The 21,912-nt window shown below is 29.4% G+C and overlaps 1 protein-coding gene and 1 non-coding gene across 2 annotated transcripts in view; both read left to right on the forward strand.

The window, feature by feature from the left end:
- The window catches only part of LOC141530006 (uncharacterized), a 167,378-nt gene that overhangs the window by 56,740 nt on the left and 88,726 nt on the right, over positions 1–21,912 (forward strand). The window lies entirely within an intron of this gene.
- Trnak-uuu (transfer RNA lysine (anticodon UUU)) lies at positions 14,188–14,260 on the forward strand. Its single transcript has one exon. It is a non-coding gene; the product is annotated as a tRNA-Lys (tRNA).

The following is a 21,912-nucleotide window of genomic DNA, read 5'->3' on the forward strand; positions in this document are numbered from 1 at the left end:
ATTTTGGTTGAAAAACTAAATGTATCGATTGAAGATAATATAGCTCTTAAGCCAAGAAAATCTAAATCAAGACAAGAAATTCTTAAAGCAAAATAATCATTTGTCTTCCAAAATAAATTCTTAGATCAAGAAAATATCTCTTGAGTCAACATAAATTTTCTATCAGTGTAGACTCTAATCATACATTTAGATTGAATAAATAGTCAAACATTTTATTCTTGAAAACCTCAAAACTGGACGCATTTACAATATCAGATGGAAGTTCTTGCCATAGACTTATAGCAGTAATTACAAATGTACCTTCATAGGTAGTGGGTGCAAAGCTAGGGATTTTAAAATTTACATTGTTTTTCTTAGTAGCTAAACGATTTGATCGTCTAATATCCGCATCTTCTATGAACAATTCACGTAGATAATAAGGTTTATTTACAGAAAGTAATTTATAAAAATAATTAGCTAAATAATAAATTCTACGACTTGCGATAGAAAGCCAGCTTTTATAAATTTACAATTTATTTGTTGTTGGATCAATGTTAAAAACATTCAAATTTTTTTGTGCAGAGCTAATTAATAATCATTTAAGTCAATAAAATATTTATGACAGTTAATAAACTTCATCATACAGATGAGAAAGACAAAATAATTGAATATCTACATCCCCAATAATAAAATAGTGCTTAAAAAAATTTCAATCACTCATTATAAAATAAGATAGAATATATTAAATCCAAAACTTTTCATAAATGTATTTCTTTCGCTAATCTTTCGTAAACCCACTTTACTTGGGTTATAGTTTCTTTTAGCCGACATCAGAAAGACGAGCTAAGATAGGCGGATGGAAACTCCCTGAATACGTGTCGATTCCCGAATTCTTAACTCAAACTTGTAGGTATTTCTCTCGAAAACTCCAGGCGCCGTCAAACAGACAGAGTGAGCGATAAGAGAGGATGGATACTCACCCAAAAAGAGTTTGGATAAAAAAAATAAAAGTTAAATAAGAAATATCAAAAGTAAATTCATAAAGCTGAGTAGAATCTTGAAAAGTTCAAGCGACGGCAGATTCGTTCCCGTCTTCACCGGTGCTATTGTCAAATCTTGCATTTTTCTTCTTTTATCCCATTACTACTCTTCTGCTCATGATCATGATTATTAAATCCTGCTATTACTTATCCGAGTCAAGTGCATCTTTGTGCAAGAAAAGTTTGGATGTTCTCAAGTTTTTGATCCAAATAGTCAATAGTTATTCTTATTTTAAATATTGATGGTTTAAATAAATGTTGGCTTTTATCATTTTTTACATTATGTTTCGTAATATTTAATTTTATTATGCCACTCCTGAATTTAATCTGAATAAATTTTACAATTTAGTTTTTTCTGTGTGTCTTAATACGAAATTTCCAACGATAAATCGGGTAAGAAAAAAAGCCCTATATTTCGAAGTTTTCTCTGTTTTTTTTTTAAGTAACTCAAAATTTATTAAAATTAAGGATAATTTAATTAATGAAAAATTACTGAACATTAAATTTCCAACAAATATTATACCAAACATTTTTTCACTTGTCTATTTGTTTAATTTGTTTAAGTAGTAGAGCGCGATAAAGTTGCTTGAAAAAATTTCTGTCAGAGCTAGTTCAACTTTTAAATATAAAATAGGTTAAAAAATCTTTTTTTTTTTTTTTTTATAAATAAAAATAAAAATTATTCTGCAAATATTTATCGACTTGTCTACTTCGTAGTTTGCTTTTGTTACTCGTATATTTGATTAAATCAAGTAAAAAAATGTTTTTAATTTTTATTTAAAAATAAGTTTAAAAAAAAACTTCTACTCGTTTAATTGCTTGATCAAAAGAACTTTATTCCATTTGATCTAATAATTTCGGATAATTACGGGTACAAAGACAGCCTGTGTACTCTGACAAAACGATTATTTAGTGACATTAATATTATAGACAGTAAATTTACCTTTGTTTTTTATTTTTATTAGTGGAGTCTTTTGGTCGAGCGGTTTATACGTAGACCGTTTTTTACTACTGCGTCGGTTGTTAAAGGAAAAGCGTCGTAAATGTTGACTGCCCCGTAGAGGACATTTGGGAAAGAATAGGAGGAGAGAGATTGTAAAATATTCTCAGGCACAACACGGTTAATACGTGCTTTCTGTTTCTATTTCCCTTTATCGTTTGGTTTCTCTCTGTGCCGTTTTTGTTTTTGGTTTATCCTCTTCCTTGCGATAGCAGCCTTCATTTCGAAGATAATTGCATCCAGTACACAGGAATTGCGCGTAGAATACCATTCTGTCTGTCTTTCCATCTGCCAGCGCAGCAGGTACAGGACGGAAAGAGCATCAGAAGAGAATCAGGAACGGGAACAGGAACAGAAGCTACTGGAATAGGAATAGGAATAGTAGGGGCAGTAGTTACTACTGCTGGTGGTGCTAGTCGACTGGATACGACTTGTGATAATAGGAAAAGAGCTTCTGCTTGTCCAATCCAACCCTCACATTGAATTACGGGGCTTTGTGCATTCAAATTAATTACTCGGTAGAAATGACATATCTCCAAATGCCTACAAAGCTTTCTCATTATATTTTTTAATACTTTATCTACTTTATTTTATTTCATTAACTTCAACGTCATTTCGTAATATTGAAGATATTAAAATTTATTAAACGGAGAGTCAACAAAATTAAAATATAAATTTTAATTTATATATATAAATTATATGACCTATATATAAATATATAGGAGACTTTCTATAGATATAGTTTGGGGATATAGAAGGGGGATTGCGGGGGCGTTAACAATGAAAAATTCCCGTTTTTAAACTATAGCTCCTATCGACTCCAAATGTGGTATGAATCTTTTGTAAGAGATGTAGAAATAATCTATAAACGAATTTTATGATATCTTACCTCACAGAGGGTTGCGGGGGTGGGTATTAACAATCAAAATTTTTAATTTTCAAGCTATAACTCCTACAGACTCCAAAATTTGTAGGAATTCTCTGTAAGTGATGAAAAAATAATTTATGAACGAATTTTACGATATTCTACCCCAAAGAGGATTGCGGGGGCGTTAACAATGAAAAATTCCCGTTTTTAAACTATAGCTCCTATCGACTACAAATTTAGTAGGAATCTTCTGAAAGATATGCAGAAAAAGTCTATGGGCAAATTTTATGATAGCTCATCTCTCAGGGGTTTGCGAAGGTGGGTGTTAACATTAAAAATTTTTAATTTCTAAGCTATAGATAGCTCCTATAGACTCCAAATTCTCATTTCAAATTTTTTTTCTTCGTGTCAATTATTATTCATTTTTGAAAAAAACCCACGCAAACATTATAATGATTACACATTGAAAGTTACAATAAATATTAGCTGGAATTATTACATGGATAAAAGGTATATGCTAATTCGATGAAATTTGGAATTTGTGAAAGTCAAAAGAATACTTTAATTAAATTTCAAGTTTAGATCTAAAAATATAATTCTATAAAATGTCCAGTGAAGCAGGCGGGTAATAACTAGTTTTCTGTATAATTAAGAAAGTAAAGGAAGGATTTTTTTAGAGTATTTTTATGAGATAAAAAGTATATTTTTTAATAATTAAGAATATTTATTAAGATTAAATAAGTTACTTTTTTATATTAAATAAATATTTTTAATGCTAATTAAGCTTTATTTTATTGAAAGAAACATTTTTTATCACTAAAAAAGATTTGTTAATAGTTACGAAATATTTATCAGGAGAATTAGTCAGTAGATGGCTGCACAACAGCCTGTAGTTATGTTTACATATTAAATTAATTGAGCCGCAATATTGTTTGCTTGCTCCGTGTTTAACTTAATTACATTGTAGGTTAAACGTTAGAGGACATTTCAATCTCTATACTCGCAAAAAATTTCTCACTGTTTTTTTTTTAATTTTGTCTGTCAAATTGGGATGTATATAATATAAAAATCAAAAAATAAAAACGTTACTGAAAGATATGACTATTAATTATTTAAAAATGGTTCATCAGATAAGTAAGAAACATTTTTATGCTGTAAAAAAATGATTTTTTAATTATTAACAAATATTTTTTAGATAGTGTTCGTTAAGAAATTATTTGTTAAATATTAAGAAATCTTTTTAAATACTAAAAAATCCATTTATTGAATTAATTGAATTAAAAAAAAAAACACAATTATTCATTTTTAATAAATAAATTAAAAAAATTAATAAATTAATAGTCAATAAATTTTCTTATCAGAGTACGGGAGATACGACTGAATTATTAATTGTGCATTCAAAAATTGCAACTCATTAAATCACATAATGATTTAATAATATTTTAAAATCAAGAGGAGACTTTCAGGACCGGTAGTGATAACAGATGATTTAAAGGAGGAAGAGGGTTGAGATAGCCTGACAATAACTCATTGCCGGGTCAAGAGTTTACGTCCTCCATTATTTGTACGAATTACCGATTTATATCTTATGAAATATTTCGTGACATATATACAGATAGAAAGTGAAGCAATATGTGTGTAATTTATATTTATAATGTACTCACTTCGGTTATTTTAATGTAAGTAAACCGTAAAGTTTATTCAACAACTTGATTTATCTCCATGAGGTAAAGTGTGTAAAAAAGTTTAGTATGTATTACTATGAGAGATTTTTTAACGAGTAATAGGCTTGAGATGAACTTTGTTCATAAATATACCTGTGAATATTTCCACGCTTCGACGATTCCTCAGAGTAATGAAATTTCAATGAAACCAACAAAGTACTCAATCAGAAAACTTTACGTGTGCATCCGCAAGCCTCTTGAGGAATGAGCCTTCGTAAAAAATAAATCTACGCGAAAAGAAAAGCTTAATTTTCCATCAAACTTTTAAATGCAAATTCCGAGTTCCGAGTACCTCTCGATATAACAATCCTTATTTTCCCTGTTTTATTACAAGTTTTTTAAAAACATTACGCTCTTACTCTCTCACTGTGATTTACGGGCTTCTAAAAAAAATAAACCGAATTTTAAATTTAACGAATATTCAAATATAAATCTCACTAAAAAATCTAAAAGTTCACCGCTGAAATACTCCAGTCGAATCTTCAGTTTCCGAGTTTCAAGAACTTTAAAAAGAAAATAAAAAAAAAAAATAACAAACTTTACATTCATCTTTTTAGTTCAATTTCAATAAAAGCTTCCAGTAAAAGTATATATCGAGGCTTATATATGTATATAAGCATCCAAGAGTCGGTACGACAAATTCAATAAAAGATATTTCTTTCAAAAATGAAATGAAACTATAAAAAATAATATCGCTTATGGAAATTTACATTTGCTTGGAAATTTATAATGGTAATTTAAATTAGTAATATTTTTTTATTATTTCAACTCGAAGCAAACCAAGCGCCATAAAATAAACACTCACTTCTTGATAATGATGTAATTTATATCTGAAATGTAAGTGAATTTCATTTCATGAATTTAACTGTTAACAATTAACTTCTGAAGCTCTAAAAACCCCAACAATTATTTATATCTCCCCCTTAAAAAAACTCTCCTGAAGAAGAATAATATTAAAGGCTACCAGTACATTCTCGGTTTTAAATTCTAGTACTGTTAATATATTTAAATATTCTGGTGATAAGAAGTACGATTTCGGGGAATACTTTGTACAATGGAATCGTGAAAAAACTTTGCAATTAAGTTAAATAAATTAATGTTACATACACTATGCGACTAGTGTATTATTCACTAGAAATTTTTAACTTTTCACTTAGAATTAATTTTGATAATTTTTAATTTTTTTTTAGATAATTCTTAAATTATTTGTCTATCCGACTCAAGGCCTCATAATGTATTTTTGTGCTTCAAAGGCGGAGTCAAAAGAAGAAATTGCAGCTTAAAACTTCAAAAAAAAAAATTTCCTCTCTGAATCTGCTCTCAGATTTTAAAACTCAAAATTACTTGATTAATAAATTTTAAAATATTTTAAATTAAAAAAAAAGCGGAAAATTTTGAGGATGTCCTGCAAGATCAACCTCTTTTTAAATATTTAAAAAAGAATATAATTAACTCAAGCAAATAAATTTGATATCCTATTCCAATGAATTTCAAATCCATTAAATTCGCTTGAAAATTGTTTGTTCTATGTTTTATGCAAATTGAAGGTCCCGTCACGTAAAGACCTAAAGGCAGAGATCAGCGGATCAGAGGAAGGTTGGCTCGAGATAGCCTGTGACTTTCTGACCGTCAGATTTCAAGTCATGCAAACATTTTTATTTTATACTTTACCGCTTTTAAATTTTATACTACATTTACAAAAAACTAATACTGTTCTATTCCGTTGAATGCAAATTCCATTTTTTTTTCAATATAATTTTTTTTATTATAGTAACCATTGAAAATTACATTCTTTAGCTCGCGATAAAAAAATTCTTGTTCAACTCTACGAGTATCATTATCCAAAATACAGTAATAAACTTTAGAAAATATTTTTTCCAGCAAATTCTCCTATAAGATCTATAATTTTATTTTTTTTTTCAATTTGAATATGGAAAATAATTTAAAATTTATTTAGAGCTTATCGGAATAAAACAAGTAATAAGGCAGCAAAGAATAATCGCAACTAAATAGCCGATAATATTACCGGAGGATGAAATCGCTGAATGTTAAGCCGGGAAGCAATAACCGTGCTATTCCAAATGTAATGGTTATCATAAATTGCTTTTACAATCACATCAATATCTTGTAAAATCAGCAGCATATACTATTAAAGGAATAATGGTTGTCATATATTACTGTCTCAATCATATCAATCAGAATACATTGGAGCTATAAATCGATTCAATTATCGGGTTTTAGCGGAACTATTCTCAACCGCTTTTAACTTTTATTCAGAGCTCGATAAATAATTGCAAGTACACTTATGGGATCAAGCAATAATAGATTTATTTTTCATATATCTTTTATTTTACAAAGTGAAGAAAACTATTTTGATGGTAACTATTGCAGAAATTTTAATGTTTAAAAAATCGCGTTATTAAAACTATAAGGGCGTATCTCAAAATATACGCCCTTATGGCATTGCAGAACCAAAAGGGCGTATAAAAAAATTTTTTTTGCTCCAATAAATATAAAAATAGTAAAAATATGAAAATCTATGTAGAAGCGAAAACAAAATATTTTTTTAATATACGCCCTTATGGTTTTAAGAAAAATTTTTTTTAAAGTCATAAGGGCGTACCTATTTTTTCGATTTATTATTAATTATAGATCAGAGTAAATAATAAATGTTACGGGTGATGAAAAATATCACACCACAACTTAATTTATCTGAAAAAATATTTATTTAAGTAAAAAAGAAAAATTTTGAATTCATTTTTGATCTACTCTTAAGTTTCTTATAATTTTAATAATTCCAACATTTATCATTAAAAATATAAATAATTCAAAAATAAAAAAAATACGATTTTTTTCTTACTCTGACATATAATTGATAATAAACCGAAAAAATAGGATACGCCCTTATGACTTTAAAAAAAAAACCATAAGGGCATATATTAAAAAAATTTTTTTTTCGTTTTTTCCATAGATTTTAATTTTTTTTTACCATTTTTACATCGATTGGAGCAAAAAAAAAAAATTTTTTACGCCCTTTTGGTTCTGCAATGCCATAAGGGCGTATATTTTGAGATGCGCCCTTATGGTTTTAGTAACGCGAAATGGTAATGGTCTTATCATTACAATTTTTTTATATTTCACAAGTAACGTTTCAAATCAAAAGATTTTTAAAATTTTTAATCCCAAAATCAGTTCCTGAGATATTAATAGTCGAGAATTTTGTCTGCGGCTGTTTTATGACGATACCAAAATTTTTTCCTCCTGATCTTGACGTTTGAAACAATTTTGAGTTAAATGGCAAAAAAAAATTTTTTTCTACGTCCTTTTGGCATTTGTCACAGGATATAGTAAATATAATATAATATATATGTACACAACTATTATAAAATGGAATGTGATTTGCAAGCTGAGTAGTCGCATAATAATCGGAAATCTTCTTGCGGCTGCACAAAGTAAATTGAGAACCGAGGAAATATCACGTACGACGATAGTGCATAACCTTCGCTTCATATATATATCCGTACACGTACAAGTGCAAGTACACGTCTGCGTATGCATATATTTATATGTGTGAGTATTTGGTTAAATTTTCTATCCTTTAAGAGCATTAGGTCGAGATAGTACTGGCGTACATCATACGGTGAGAGCATTCTTGCGTATAAAATTAAGTTTACGTGCATCAATAGGAAAAAAGCTCCACATCACTTTATATTATACTTACCTCAACACTGGCAGTCTGATACTATTTTGCTCACCGATTCACCGCAGTCGACTAACCTGAATTGTTATTATCCATTTTACATAAAAACGCTTCACATAATCTGACAAAGTGTCGTCCAAATCTTGTCAATTCTATTTTATTTTATATTTAACATTTTATCGTCTAAAGTATAATTCAGTTTCATTCCCGCGGCAGTTTAGCAAAATACTGAAGAAGAAATAAAAATCCTGAGTTTGTTTTTTATTAATGAGATTTATTTGTGGAGACAAATTTATAGACATTTTAGCTTGAAAAAATTTTTTTCATAAAAATTTTGGCATTGTTTTGAATGTAATAGATAGACTTATAAAATTACCATAAAAATTTTTTATCTCAAATTGAAAATAACTAAAAACATCATAATAAATTCCAAAGTGTAAATTTTAATTTTTTTTTATCCATCAGAAGGTAACTATACTCACAAAAAAAAAAAAATATAACAGGAATATACTTGATTCAAGAATTTTTTTATCTTAATTCAAAATTATGAAACTCTTTAAAATCATTTTTCTCTTAAATAGCTATTTTTTCTAGTATAAATATTACAAGAACAGTTTTAGAGTAAGCTTTGAATCTATTTCTAGTTGTTTGAGGAAACTATTTCATGATCATGAGATTTCAAGAGCCATTCCCATAATTTCAGTCACAGATAAAAAAAAAGTGCCATTGCTGTGTGATGAAAAATTTTCTTTCTGGAAATAGCGGGCGACGATACCATAATTCATAGTAATCGTTCGTTTAATAGTGCAGGATGGTATTTCATGAACTTTATAGAAACAGTTCCCATAATTTTTATCTCTGTGTAGATGTACTAAGTGCTCTATTTTATTTAACCGCTTTGGTAAAGAACGAGGAACCACTTTAAGAAATAATAAAGAGATAGTTAATTAGAAAAGAATAAAAATAAAGTGGTGTGGAGTAGACTGGACTGGAATTAAATGGAACGCTGCAAGGTGCAGGATGGGTGAAGGAAAGAAGATAAGAAGAAGGAAGTGGTTGAGGGTTGAAGAAGTTCAATGAAGCTTTTTGAGTCGGTTTTTTTCTCACGGAAAATAGTTCGAAACGACGTGATTTTGCAGTATAAATGTAATGGTGTGAATTTTGTGGCTGGTAGGACGCTAGCTGAGTGTACTTTCCTATAGTTTCTCCGACAATAGGTTTTCAGTGGTATTTTAGGGGTATGCCGACGGAGAAATATAGTGGATAAATGTGGGTAGGAGTTGCTGAAATAAGGGGACGTGAAAGGAAAAGATACCTTAGTTCGCACTTGGGAAACGAGAAACGAGGACATGGGGTGTAGTGACGAAAGTTGAGATCAAAATTCGCCGAGGGCTGTACGCGCTAAAGTCCTAATGGATCGTATTCTAGCCTCAAGATCGTATTATACCGAGCTTTTTCTTCTCCTATTAAGTTTATGACGTCGGGAACTAGGCGACAACCAAAAAATATACTCGAGTTGAGTAAACCCGTTGTAAGTGATGTGATATTTTAGTGTTTCATCGCTGGTGCACTTGGGATTAGTCTTTATTTTTGTCTTCTTTATTGTTGTTGTTTACTGATAATCTTAAAATCACCTGAATATTTCATTTGAAAAATCGAGAGTGAATATGGATTTTAATTAAAAAAAAAAATATACCCAATTATTGACAAAAACTTCAAATTAAATTTTCCTAAAGGTTTATTTATTTTCAAGTCTTGTTGATCAATTCTAATGTAAAAAGTAAAAAATGATTAATTGTTATTACTACGTTTCATTAAATAATAATAATGATGTGAATGTTGAAACTCTTCAAAATTATTTTCTTTGTTCAAAAATTTTTATCTTTATTCAAATTAAATTTTTTTTCAGTGTATCAATTAAAGATCGTAAATTTTTCACAGCGCAGTTTTTGCTGCTTCAATTAAACGTTAATTAAAAAAAGGAAAGATATAATAACAAATATTTTAATCATCACAATTCATCAGAAGGTTATTTTTTACCGGTATTTTTCTTGCCTACTCATGCTGCAGACATGAATCTGAACAAACACCTAGCTGGGAGACAAATTGATTTTTCAGAAGTAGAGCGTTGCGGGTAAGCAAGATGGAGACAAGATTATTTGCGTTCACCAAAGTCATCTCGGATTTTATGATAAGTTTTCACGGCTGGCATTTTATGGATATGAATTATATCTTAACGTCGTCTCGCGCAACTCCGCAACCTGATATAATCATTTTTCCAATCTTGAAACTAATAGATTGTGGGTTATGGGGTACTGTTTATGCTAACTGCAATGTTCGAGCTACATTTTTAATTCAAGCTGCTGTGTGTTTTATAGTTTATGGTATGGTGAGGTATTAAACTTGTATTTACAATTTTTTTTTATTGTTCGTATCGAGTATTTGACAAGGTTAGTCGTTTATTATCAAATATTTATTAATCCAGTTAACATAGTACCACAAACTTAAGTTATGACGCATAAATTGATTTTTGTTTTACAGCCATAATTATAATTTATTCAGGTGTAATGACATAGCCCGAGGTTAATAAATTGATTGTGGACTTAGTAGAGCAGTAATTTAATTTGAAACTTTGCAAACCGCAAAATTGACTCCGTTAATCCTCATTTATCCCGTATTCAATATCCAAATGGATCGATTTATACTTACACTGAAAAAAAAGTTTAAGTCCTATTGGTATACACTTTTTTAATGAATTGGTATTGCGAATATGATAAAAAAGTTTAAGTATTATCGCAATACTCTGTTTAAGTGAGTGACTTATATTTTCCATACGATACTATTGCAAGTCTAGAGAGTATAGTAAAAAAAGTTCCCGCGTAATACTCAGCGCGTATTTCGCTCTTTTTTTCCCCGTGTTTATACCTTTAACCTAAACATTGTTCTCAAGAGCATTAAAAAAAATATTTATATAATTGACATTAAAAATAAATTAACTGAGTGGAATTTGTCATCCTATCATCAAGTGTTTGAAGATATGTAATTTTATGATATTGTAAAATTTAAACACATTGTCAACCGAGGTTAACCTTTATTATAATAAATGTAACATCCTAACATTAATCTTTAATCATTATTTTTTAATAAATTAAATAAAAAAAATAAAATAAATTATTAAAAAATAAAAAAAATTAACATATTTGAGTCACCAGGAACAATTTTGATATTAATTTTTAAAAATTTTTATAAACAAATATCTGACAACTCTTATGAGTTTTTTATAAGTACAAAATTAATATCACATTAAAGTTAGCAGTCACTTTCCATAAAATTATTTTTTAAAAATTAATATTAATATACCTTGTCCCATATATGTCAATATTCTGTATTTTATATTATAATTATTATTAATTATTTATTAATTTTTAAATAAATGGGTTTATTGTCATTTCTTTAATGTATAGCAATATTTATTTACATAATCTTTCTTTTTTTATTCTGTAAATTTATTACTATAAGGATTTGAGCGTATTGCTGATATGAGTTTTGCGATGGCGCTCAAACTCAGTTTGAGTGTATGACTTAAACGAGTTTCAGTGTAGTGCTTAAAAATATTGCGCTGAGACTCAAACAGTGTTTAAGTATATTCGCAATACCAAGTATTTCAATATCACTGAAATTTATAAGTGTGGGACTCATACTTTTTTTTCAGTGTATATCTACATAACATGCATATTACTGTTTGAATCAACAGTCTTTATACCGGCTTAACTAGAAGCACTGTCTCCATTTTTTAATTATTTATCAATTCATTGCCTTTATAATTCAGACCAAACCAAAAAAAAATTTATAATTAGAAAGTATAATAGATTTTTTTGCTCGACGGGCAGAAAGCGTCAACTTTCGGCCCGCTGCGCTAAACGAAGTTGCCACTTTCTACCTTCGTCGAGCAAAAAAATAGCATACACTCCTCGGGAAGTAAATAAGAAAGCCTCAGATCACATGTTTGTTGACCTCGGTGTGTAATATACTATTTGTTCAAAAGTTTTTCTATCGTAATTTTGGTATGTACTGATAAAAGAAATTTTTACTAATTAATAATCTTTATTTATTATGTGTTAATAAAGATATTGAACAAGAAGTATAAGACATATAAATTTTCCTGTTATATTATTAATAAAAATTATAGTGCAGAACAAATTTTTGAATGTAAATATCAGTAATTTCTGTTTATCAGAGATGAGCACGTTCGCTCTAGAGTCCGGATGGTCTTAGACTAACTTAAACTATCCCTCATAATTACTTTGGCCTCTCGGTTTTTTCTCACCCCCATCTCGAAACAATATACTTTATACACTACTAGATTTGACGTGCGCGCGCAAGTGCGCGTCTGAATGTTAGTATGGAATTATATATATATATATATATATATATATATATATATATATATATATATATATATATATATATATATTGATGCTCGTGATATATTTGACCACGGTACGAATAGTATTGAGGGTAGATGTACATCTACTCTCCATAACGAATAGTTTGTTTCCTTGTGTATATTTTCATGACCACTTACTTATCTTTACAATTTGAAACTATTTAAAAACGGAACTGCAAAATAGAAATATTGTGAATAACAAAAATCTGTCGCTTCTCCATATAGTATACTTTACATTAATGTGCTGATTTCTCTGCTATTCGAATATGTATTCATGTGGTACTGATATAAGTATCTGAATCATCACTAGAGCAAGGGATAGGTATGGTGGGGGTATTGCACGAGTATCAACTGTTTTACCCCCTCCATACGAAACCCCTGGTATCATCACAATACTCAGTATCGGTGTAGGGCTTATATTTTCTGTACGATACTATAGAAAGTAAACAATTCGTATAGTGAGAGAGTTGCATATCTGCTCATTCATTCGTTTACGTTGTTCAACGGTGAATGTAAAATTGGGATAGTCTTGTATGTTTAACCTACATTATAATATATTAACGAGAAAGTTGATACTAGCAACAATTCGTTAGTACAATTAAAACGTTATAGTTTTATAATGTTGCTATAACATGATTATATTCGGTTGCTGCTACAGGATTGTATCATGTTGCAACAAATATGTTTTTTCTGTATATATGTATCGATTCATTTAAAAGAGAAAAAGTTAAGTGTAGAGTTGTAAAATTAGGCTGTAACTTTTTTTTTTTTTAGTTTTATGATCACTGCAGAGTTTTCATTTTTGTAACTAAGGGTTTAGGGTATCGTAAATTATAAGATTTAAGTAAATACGTCGAACATACAGTGTGCAAATGTTTTGACAGATAGGTAAAATTGTTGTGAGTAAAATTGTGAGAGTGATTTGTAACAGTATTTGGGAAATGCGTGGGAACTTTAAGTTTAAGTTATTTTTGCGCAGTGTAAAAATATGACTGAGCGGGGTGAGAGGCCCAAGTAGTAGATAGAGTAATTAAGAAAAAGGACTTGAGAAAAAAGTCCTGAAGAACTATTCCTTGTAGACAGACCTCTGTATTTTTTCCTAAAAAATACAACACTTAAATTACCTGACCTGTGATTTCCTTTTTAGATATTAACAACATCAATATCCTATCCAGTATTTTTGATACTACATAAATTAAACTCAAACTATTTTTCTCATATGTGAAGAAGTATACAATATAAGTCACGAGTTTATTTCCTTCATTTCCCCCACGCTGGCATAGAAGTCTATCCCCACTCCTTAGAATTCACTATTCCCCCACTCTTTCGCTCACACTTACTTAAAACTGATAAAAGAACAATATAAAGTTCAAAAAATGCAAGTTTGTATGATTTAACACGAAAAAACACACAATTTCGTCATCATCAGGCTTGGATAGCTCAGTCGGTAGAGCATCAGACTTTTAATCTGAGGGTCCAGGGTTCAAGTCCCTGTTCAAGTGATTTTTTTACTTATCTGCGAACATTTTTTAATAATCATCCAATCGAGAACACCGATCTTGAATCTTCACTCCTTGAAATTAATACATGTAGCGCCCAATTTAAATTTCTATTCAGGCATTAAATGTTATTGATACTAATACGAGCAGCAGAACGAACATTTTCTTAATAAGGAAAGAAAAGTCGCGTAGAAATGTCAAATGGTTTGCCAAAAAGTGTGCAACAAGATGTAATCTTTTGGCAGCGGCAAATCGTCGAGATTTTTCAGCGAGTAGTTTTGCGGAAAAAAGAAAAATCAAAGAACCATTTCATCCTCGTTACTTCCTTATCCGGCGAAAAGTCGAAGGAAAGTGGGAAGTGATGTAGATCGTTTGTAAAAGGAAGTTCAAAAGACGGCAGTACTTCATTTCACATTTCGTTTTACTTTTTTCTTTTATTTTCCCGATAACTTTCAATCTGTGTATCATTATCATTATCCTCTGAACTATGATTGTACGTACTATTATATATGTACTGTAATATCTGTTGAATCAGTATGCGTTACAGTCTAGCCTGGAGCGACACCAGTGCGGTAATAGTGGCTGTCACGCGAATATTATGTAACCATTGACGTGGGGTTATCTCTGCAAAAGTTAATAATGTGGCATATGTCTGACAATGCATTAGTTTACGTACCAAGCTATACTACACTGCATACTACTAAGACTCTTGAAGTGTGTCGCTTCGTCAGCTTATCTCTCTTTGGGTGTAGTGTGCTTTTGGTATAATTTGCACGAATCGTTATACTATGTGTACTACTAACCAGTCAACTGGTCGGCTAACAGATTATAGTTTGGTCCCTTAAGATTTACGAGTTGAATACAAACTACAGATTATTGCGTTCTCGCGAGAGAACTTTCTTACTGTAACTACTCTATATGCTTTGTTTATCTAAGTTTCCGAATTATATAACCCCTTGAGGGTTACATTATGTTTACAAATACTGTGTAAGCAAGAGTTTCTAAAAAAAATTTAAACAAAGAGAATATTTATCGCTGTTGCTAAAACCTACACACTTTTGTATTTTTTGGTTGAATTAAAAGAAAAATGAATTGTCTGATTATTTTAAGACAAAACCAATAATCGATAGCATTGAAAGTTTGTGATAATACTTGATGTTTTTAAATTTTTATTCTCTTATTGATAATAAAAATAAATCTTTAGACTTAAGCTGAAAGAAAATTATCGATTTCTCTTTTCTATTTTGAATTTTTTTTTCGATTCTATAAATTTTGGAGACAAAGTGGGCGTGCAAATTATACAGTATAATATTAATTTAATTTTATAATATTAAAACATGTATTTCGGTCTTGATGAATTTTAATGGTTCAAATAAAAATTTTTTTCTTAATTTTCTCTTAGATTTTTGACAGATCTAATGTGGAATGGTCATTTTTAGATTTAAGTATTTCGATTTAATTGTTTTATTGCACCTTTGTGCTTAGCAGTAAGTATTTTTTCGAAAAGGTTGTTCATAAAGGGATTAAGAAAAATTCCCAAATAACATGTGTAGTTAAGATATTTTAAAAATTATTCGTATGCATGGGAACGTAAGTATAGATTTGTCTCGTGGCAAAAAATGTACATTATAAGTACCGAGAGTGTAAGAAAGAAGTATAACTGATGCGGGGGTGAGAACCCAGATAGTAAGTAAGATCTAATTGTATGGGACTCAACCAGGCAGTTCCTACTTAACTTCGATGTACGACAGACCTCTGTCCTTTAATTCTATCAATTTTTTCTAATAAATACTCACTTTAAATTAACCGCCCCGTGATTCCTTAATAATAAAAACTTAATAAACATTTAGTATCCTATCCTATAAATTCCGATACTACACTAATTTGCTGACTAAAAAAAAAAATTAAAGCTCACTTACCTTTTAGTAAAATTAAAGTTTCACTCTTGCGAAATAACAATAGAACAAATCTGTGATGTGCGCATGCGTTAAACTTTCCTCAACGAATGACAGAAATTCAAACTTCCCATTGTATATACTGCAAAAAACATCACAAGCACTCTGAATTGTGAATGCGAGAAAAGCTGGAATTTCAACTCGGGTAGGCAATCACACATGCGGGTATGAATGTCCCATTCTCTGTAAGCTTACAATACCATTGTTTACTGTAAACCTCGGAATAATTAGGCTTTGATACCAAGTCATTTAAAAATTTATTTTAACAAATTATTTTTTGGCTTCACTCGAATATTTCTGCTTTACTTGTTCATAAAAGTTAACAAGTTCAAGACTTCAAACAACCAATATTTCGTTGATATTGAATCACGAAGCGGAAATGATCTCAGAATATCAATGGGGTTCATTTTCTCATTATTTAAAAATCTAACTTTTTAATAAAAACAAATCCAATTAAAACTTTAGCTTGTACTTCATTGTTATTAAGCAAACACACTCGTTCAAATTCAAGTATCCGAGTCTTGCAAACTTGTTGACAACTTTGTAAACTGTCTCGTGTGTATAAAGTTAATTTTACTTTGTATAAATATCTGTATATTTATATTCGTATGTTTACATAAATCACGTTGTTTTCCACTAAAACATCGGTATGTGAGTGTATATTAGGGTGTTTCAAAAAAAGACGAATTTTTTTTTTCTTTTGGTGTCTAAAAATTGATAGTATACCTAAAAACAAAAATTTTGGCGCCCATGTGAGCTCTTAATATCAATAGTAAGATTTGCCTGTATCCATTTCTTTATTTTCCATTTAAATAACACGGGAAAAATTTTTTTTAATTTTTTAATTTTTATTACTTTGGAACGGTTCATCGTAACAACAATCTGAAGAATGATATTAGTAGGAAATTTTACGCTCTACAAAAAACGTCTAGAGACTAAAGTTCCTCAGATTAACGGCTTCAAAGATATCCGCGGTCAAAGATAACACTAATAAAAAATTTATAATATTTTCCAATAAAACTACAAAAAAAATATCATATGCTATATTTTTATTATTTTTTATGTTAAATTACTTCAATTCCGTTAATCTGAGACTGTAAACTTTTTTTTTTGACTAATTAATTCAATACTTAACTCACGAAATGCACTAATATATAAATATAAACGTTAAAAATATCTTATAAATGATTTTTTGGTCTCTTTTATAACAAATTTATTTTTTTTTTACTAAATATTAAGAAATTTAATTGAACAATTAATTCTGTATAACAAAAAACTATATTTACAACTTGTTACAACAATTTTTCAACTTGAAAATATTACAGTTTTATAAAATTACTTTTATTGCAATTAGGATATTGTTTTCTATGTTCTGTCACTACTTGCAACAAATATTGAAGCTGTTCTTCATCTTTCGTTAAGCATCGATTATACTGCTCTATCAATGCCACGCCGCGTTCTGCTACATCATTCACAACTTGAAGTTTCCCGAAATACTCCAAGTTTTCTAAGAAATTCGGATTCTGAGGCCACAAAGTAACATCCTCATCAATGAACTCATACGACAAATCAAACGATTCAAATATATTAATCGATCTCATAGACACAAATTGACTAAGATCTTTATTTAATAATGACTCTAAATTTTTCTTATCTATTATAAAGCGATTTGTTGTAGTTTCATTGGCTTTACAGTTTTTAAGAGCATGAACTATTCTTTTTTGTTCCAACTGAAACATTTTTATCAAAGAGAGATAAAACAGACAGCTCGTTGTTTAAATACCACAAGTGATCGGCTAATTTTTGTGAGCATGTCTGTGAAAGACTATTATTAAATCTTTCATATGAAATTAATTCTTTAATCAAAGTTAAATCATTATTAGGTGCTGTTATAGCACACGGCGCAGTGAACCAAGCTTTTAAATAGAATATTATGATAAATAAACAAAGTTCTCGTAATCCATCTATTTCCGATTTAGTAAGATGAAATTCATTTCTGAATAAAAAAATTTTTAAACTATATATTGCTTTAGCCATCCACCTTGCATGATGGACCGGTCCAGGATGCTTAAATGTAATATTTGTGGTAGTAGTACCCAAAAATATTAATGATAATTCCAGAAGTTCACGGTAATCGTCTCGACAATGATCCATCTACAAAAAAAGTTATAAGTCAAAATGAAATTGATTATATCGCAATTTCAAAGTTGAGAAGACTAATTATTATTAACTGATGTGAGGTAAAAGTTGTAAAATATTTTACAAACGCAATTTTAATCGTTAAAGATGATTGAAAGTATAACAGTCATGTGAAACTGATTTTCAATATTTTTAATCACGACGGCAAGTTAATTAATCAGAGTAAAATTGATAATTGAGGAGCTTATTTTCAAAAGGGTATCTTTTGATTTTTGATTAAGGGGAATAAATTATTTACCCGTATTTGACGCCGTAGTATCAGAACACAATGCTTTGATGTTGTCAGTATTAATATCCCATTGTTTTACTGTTTTAATAATAGCCGAAGCTTGGTTTTGTCCAGTCCCAGATTCTAGTTTAGGAACTAAAATAATCGGAAGCCGGTCAACTTGTTCTGTACCTGTAATATCTGATAACAGTTTTCCATCAAAATGTAGTACATAATTGTCAGTTTCCAGATTAGTCTTCAGATTTAACGCCGCTTCTTTCCGGAATTTTTCCCTTGCTCGGTGAATAGTCACATGACTAAAGTTTACGCTTGCACAATCAATGTTCAAGCTAGATAATAAAGCAGCAATAATGTAAGTCGCCATCCTACTAGTCACGTTAGCTCTATCCAAAGCCACAGCAAGTTCTGGTGTCATTATATCAATTTTTGGAACTTGTTGTTTTGGCATTTCATCTTCATAATCAGAGATTATACGAGAAGTATTACTTTCCAAAGATTTCTGGGATAATTGAGATGGATGACTTGATATTTTATGATTAGCAACATCATCAGTCTCAACTGCACAATAATAGTTGACATTGTCGTTATCAAACTCTCCGACATTATTATTACTATCATTACCATTATTATTATAGTTTTTATCATTGCTATCAATGTTCTCTTCACTATTATTATCACTATTATTGTTATTATTATCATAATTGCTGATATCAACATCCATGTCTTCGACATCTTCTAAAATTGGTTGAGAATTATATGAAATAAAACCACGTCGACTGGAAGATTTTTGTCCCAAATAAAATAATCTTTTTTCTTTGTCCAGTATATTTAAAACATCCGCATGAGCTACATCAAATAGTTTATTTAATTCATCCTGAAAAACGGATTCCTTTTTTTTTTGAGACTTTGACTTTTTCATTTTACGGTTTTTTTGTAAATTCTTCCATCGATTGTGATTTGAGATTAGTTTCAAAAAAGCAGATCTTTTCTCTCTTGTCGGGATTTGTGCCGCACACCAAATTTCAAAAACTTTGTTGATAGTGATTGATATACTTTCTTTAATTGAAAAATTTTTCGTATCAAGATAATAAAATAAAAGCGACATAATCTCTTTCAGAGAGGGTAATTTTTTTCCAACTAATTCACTTAACACATCACCAATCAAGTACACTGTTTTCACCATTATGGTCACAAAATTTATAACTAATACATTTAAACTAATTAAATTAATAATATAACGGATTGAAAAAACAGTCAGTATCAATGAAAAAAGACAATGACGAGAAGATATAGTAAAGCGTTGAGAGCAAAGCAACTAAATGAAGTTAGTACCGAACAACCAGGCTTACCAACACAGAGCTTATTAGCTACAACACTCAAATTAAATGAGTATAATACTCGGTACCGACAGAGCTAAATAAAGCTCTGTTGATATTTTTCAAATAAAAAACATTTGATCAAGTTTTATAGTAAATTTAATTGATTTAACGTATTTATAGAATTTTCATATTATTTTGAATAATATGCAATGATGAGTGTTTGGTGAGTTTGTGTAATAAGGAACTTTACATTTTCCTCTTACAAAAATTTATAAATTTTATAAAATATAAAATAAATTTGTTATAAGAAAGACCAAAAAATCATTTATGTGACATTTTTAACGTTTATATTTATATATTAGTGCATTTCGTGAGTTAAGTATTGAATTAATTAGTCAAAAAAAAAAGTTTACAGTCTCAGATTAACGGAATTGAAGTAATTTAACATAAAAAATAATAAAAATATAGCATATGATATTTTTTTTGTAGTTTTATTGGAAAATATTATAAATTTTTTATTAGTGTTATCTTTGACCGCGGATATCTTTGAAGCCGTTAATCTGAGGAACTTTGGTCTTCTTTTTTGTAGACGTTTTTTGTAGAGCGTAAAATTTCCTACTAATATCATTTTTCAGATTGTTGTTACGATGAACCGTTTCAAAGTAATAAAAATTAAAAAATTAAAAAAAATTTTTCCCGTGTTATTTAAATGGAAAATAAAGAAATGGATACAGGCAAATCTTACTATTGATATTAAGAGCTCACATGGGCGCCAAAATTTTTGTTTTTAAGTATACTATCAATTTTTAGACACCAAAAGAAAAAAAAAAAAATTCGTCTTTTTTTGAAACACCCTAGTGTATATATAGATAAGTATGAGTATTGACTTTGTTCGGATGTACGCAAGGCAAATTGGGCGTTTTGCCAAGGTATATATGAAACAAAGCTCCAACAACGCAAAGCTCCTTGCTAACTCTATATCCGTTTGGCTAACCGAGTTCTCTTAGGCATTTCTGTTTGAGCTTTTCCCCAGAGTTACACATATCTACCGACAAGTTCTTCTCTGCTGATTGTCGTTATCCAAAAAACCATCACTACACATGCACATTCGAATCCACACTTACAATCACGTCCATAAATATGTTCTATGCTCTATGTTATACGCTTTAAGCTCTGCACTTAGCTTTGGTCAGATGTATCAAGTATCGATGACCTAGCCCAGAAATAACTATTATATGCCTTAATCCGGAAATCCTTTGGACATCTCTAAAATTTTAAATGAATTCATGTTACCACAAGACACACCGGATTTGTCTAAAGATAACCTGACGTGTTTGCACTTCTGATGAGTTTTAAATAGCTGCTCCACCTACTGCTCTCTGAAACGTTTTTATTAAATTTGCATAAAAAAACACCGAATATAATGTCAGTTGGTACTTACCCTACAAGTGTTCCTTAATAATTTTTAATCTTTTTCTTTTTAAATTTTTTGCTGTGGAAAATCCATTACATTTTTATATAAAGAAAAAGTATAATTTTATTTAGTAAACTGCGAAATTAAATTAAATTTTGTAATTTTTTTCAGAAATAATCGTTTTTCAGTGTGGTTGAAATTTTTATGAACTAAAAAATTTTTAATAAGATTTATCAATTAATTTACGATTTCGCCGTAAAAAAAATACCGTTGCATTTTATTACTTCGAACTATAACTCATATTATCGATTAAAAGATCTGATTCATGAATTGATAAAAATTATTCATTACTTCCGCCGATTTTGCTTCACTTTTTAAAGAATTAAATTAAATTATTCAAACGCACATTTTTAGAATATCGATTTCTGCACTTTTGCAACTTTTATAAATTCAATCGAAACAAATTAAAATTCGGTCACTTGAAATATTCAAAAGAAGAGTTATATCGTAAAAACGTAAAATTTAAGTTTGCAAACGTT

This window comes from Cotesia typhae, unplaced genomic scaffold (genome assembly GCF_013202065.1).
Source record: "Cotesia typhae breed Kobodo isofemale line unplaced genomic scaffold, CoteBio_Ctyphae contig_119, whole genome shotgun sequence".
In the NCBI taxonomy this organism is placed as follows: domain Eukaryota; kingdom Metazoa; phylum Arthropoda; class Insecta; order Hymenoptera; family Braconidae; genus Cotesia; species Cotesia typhae.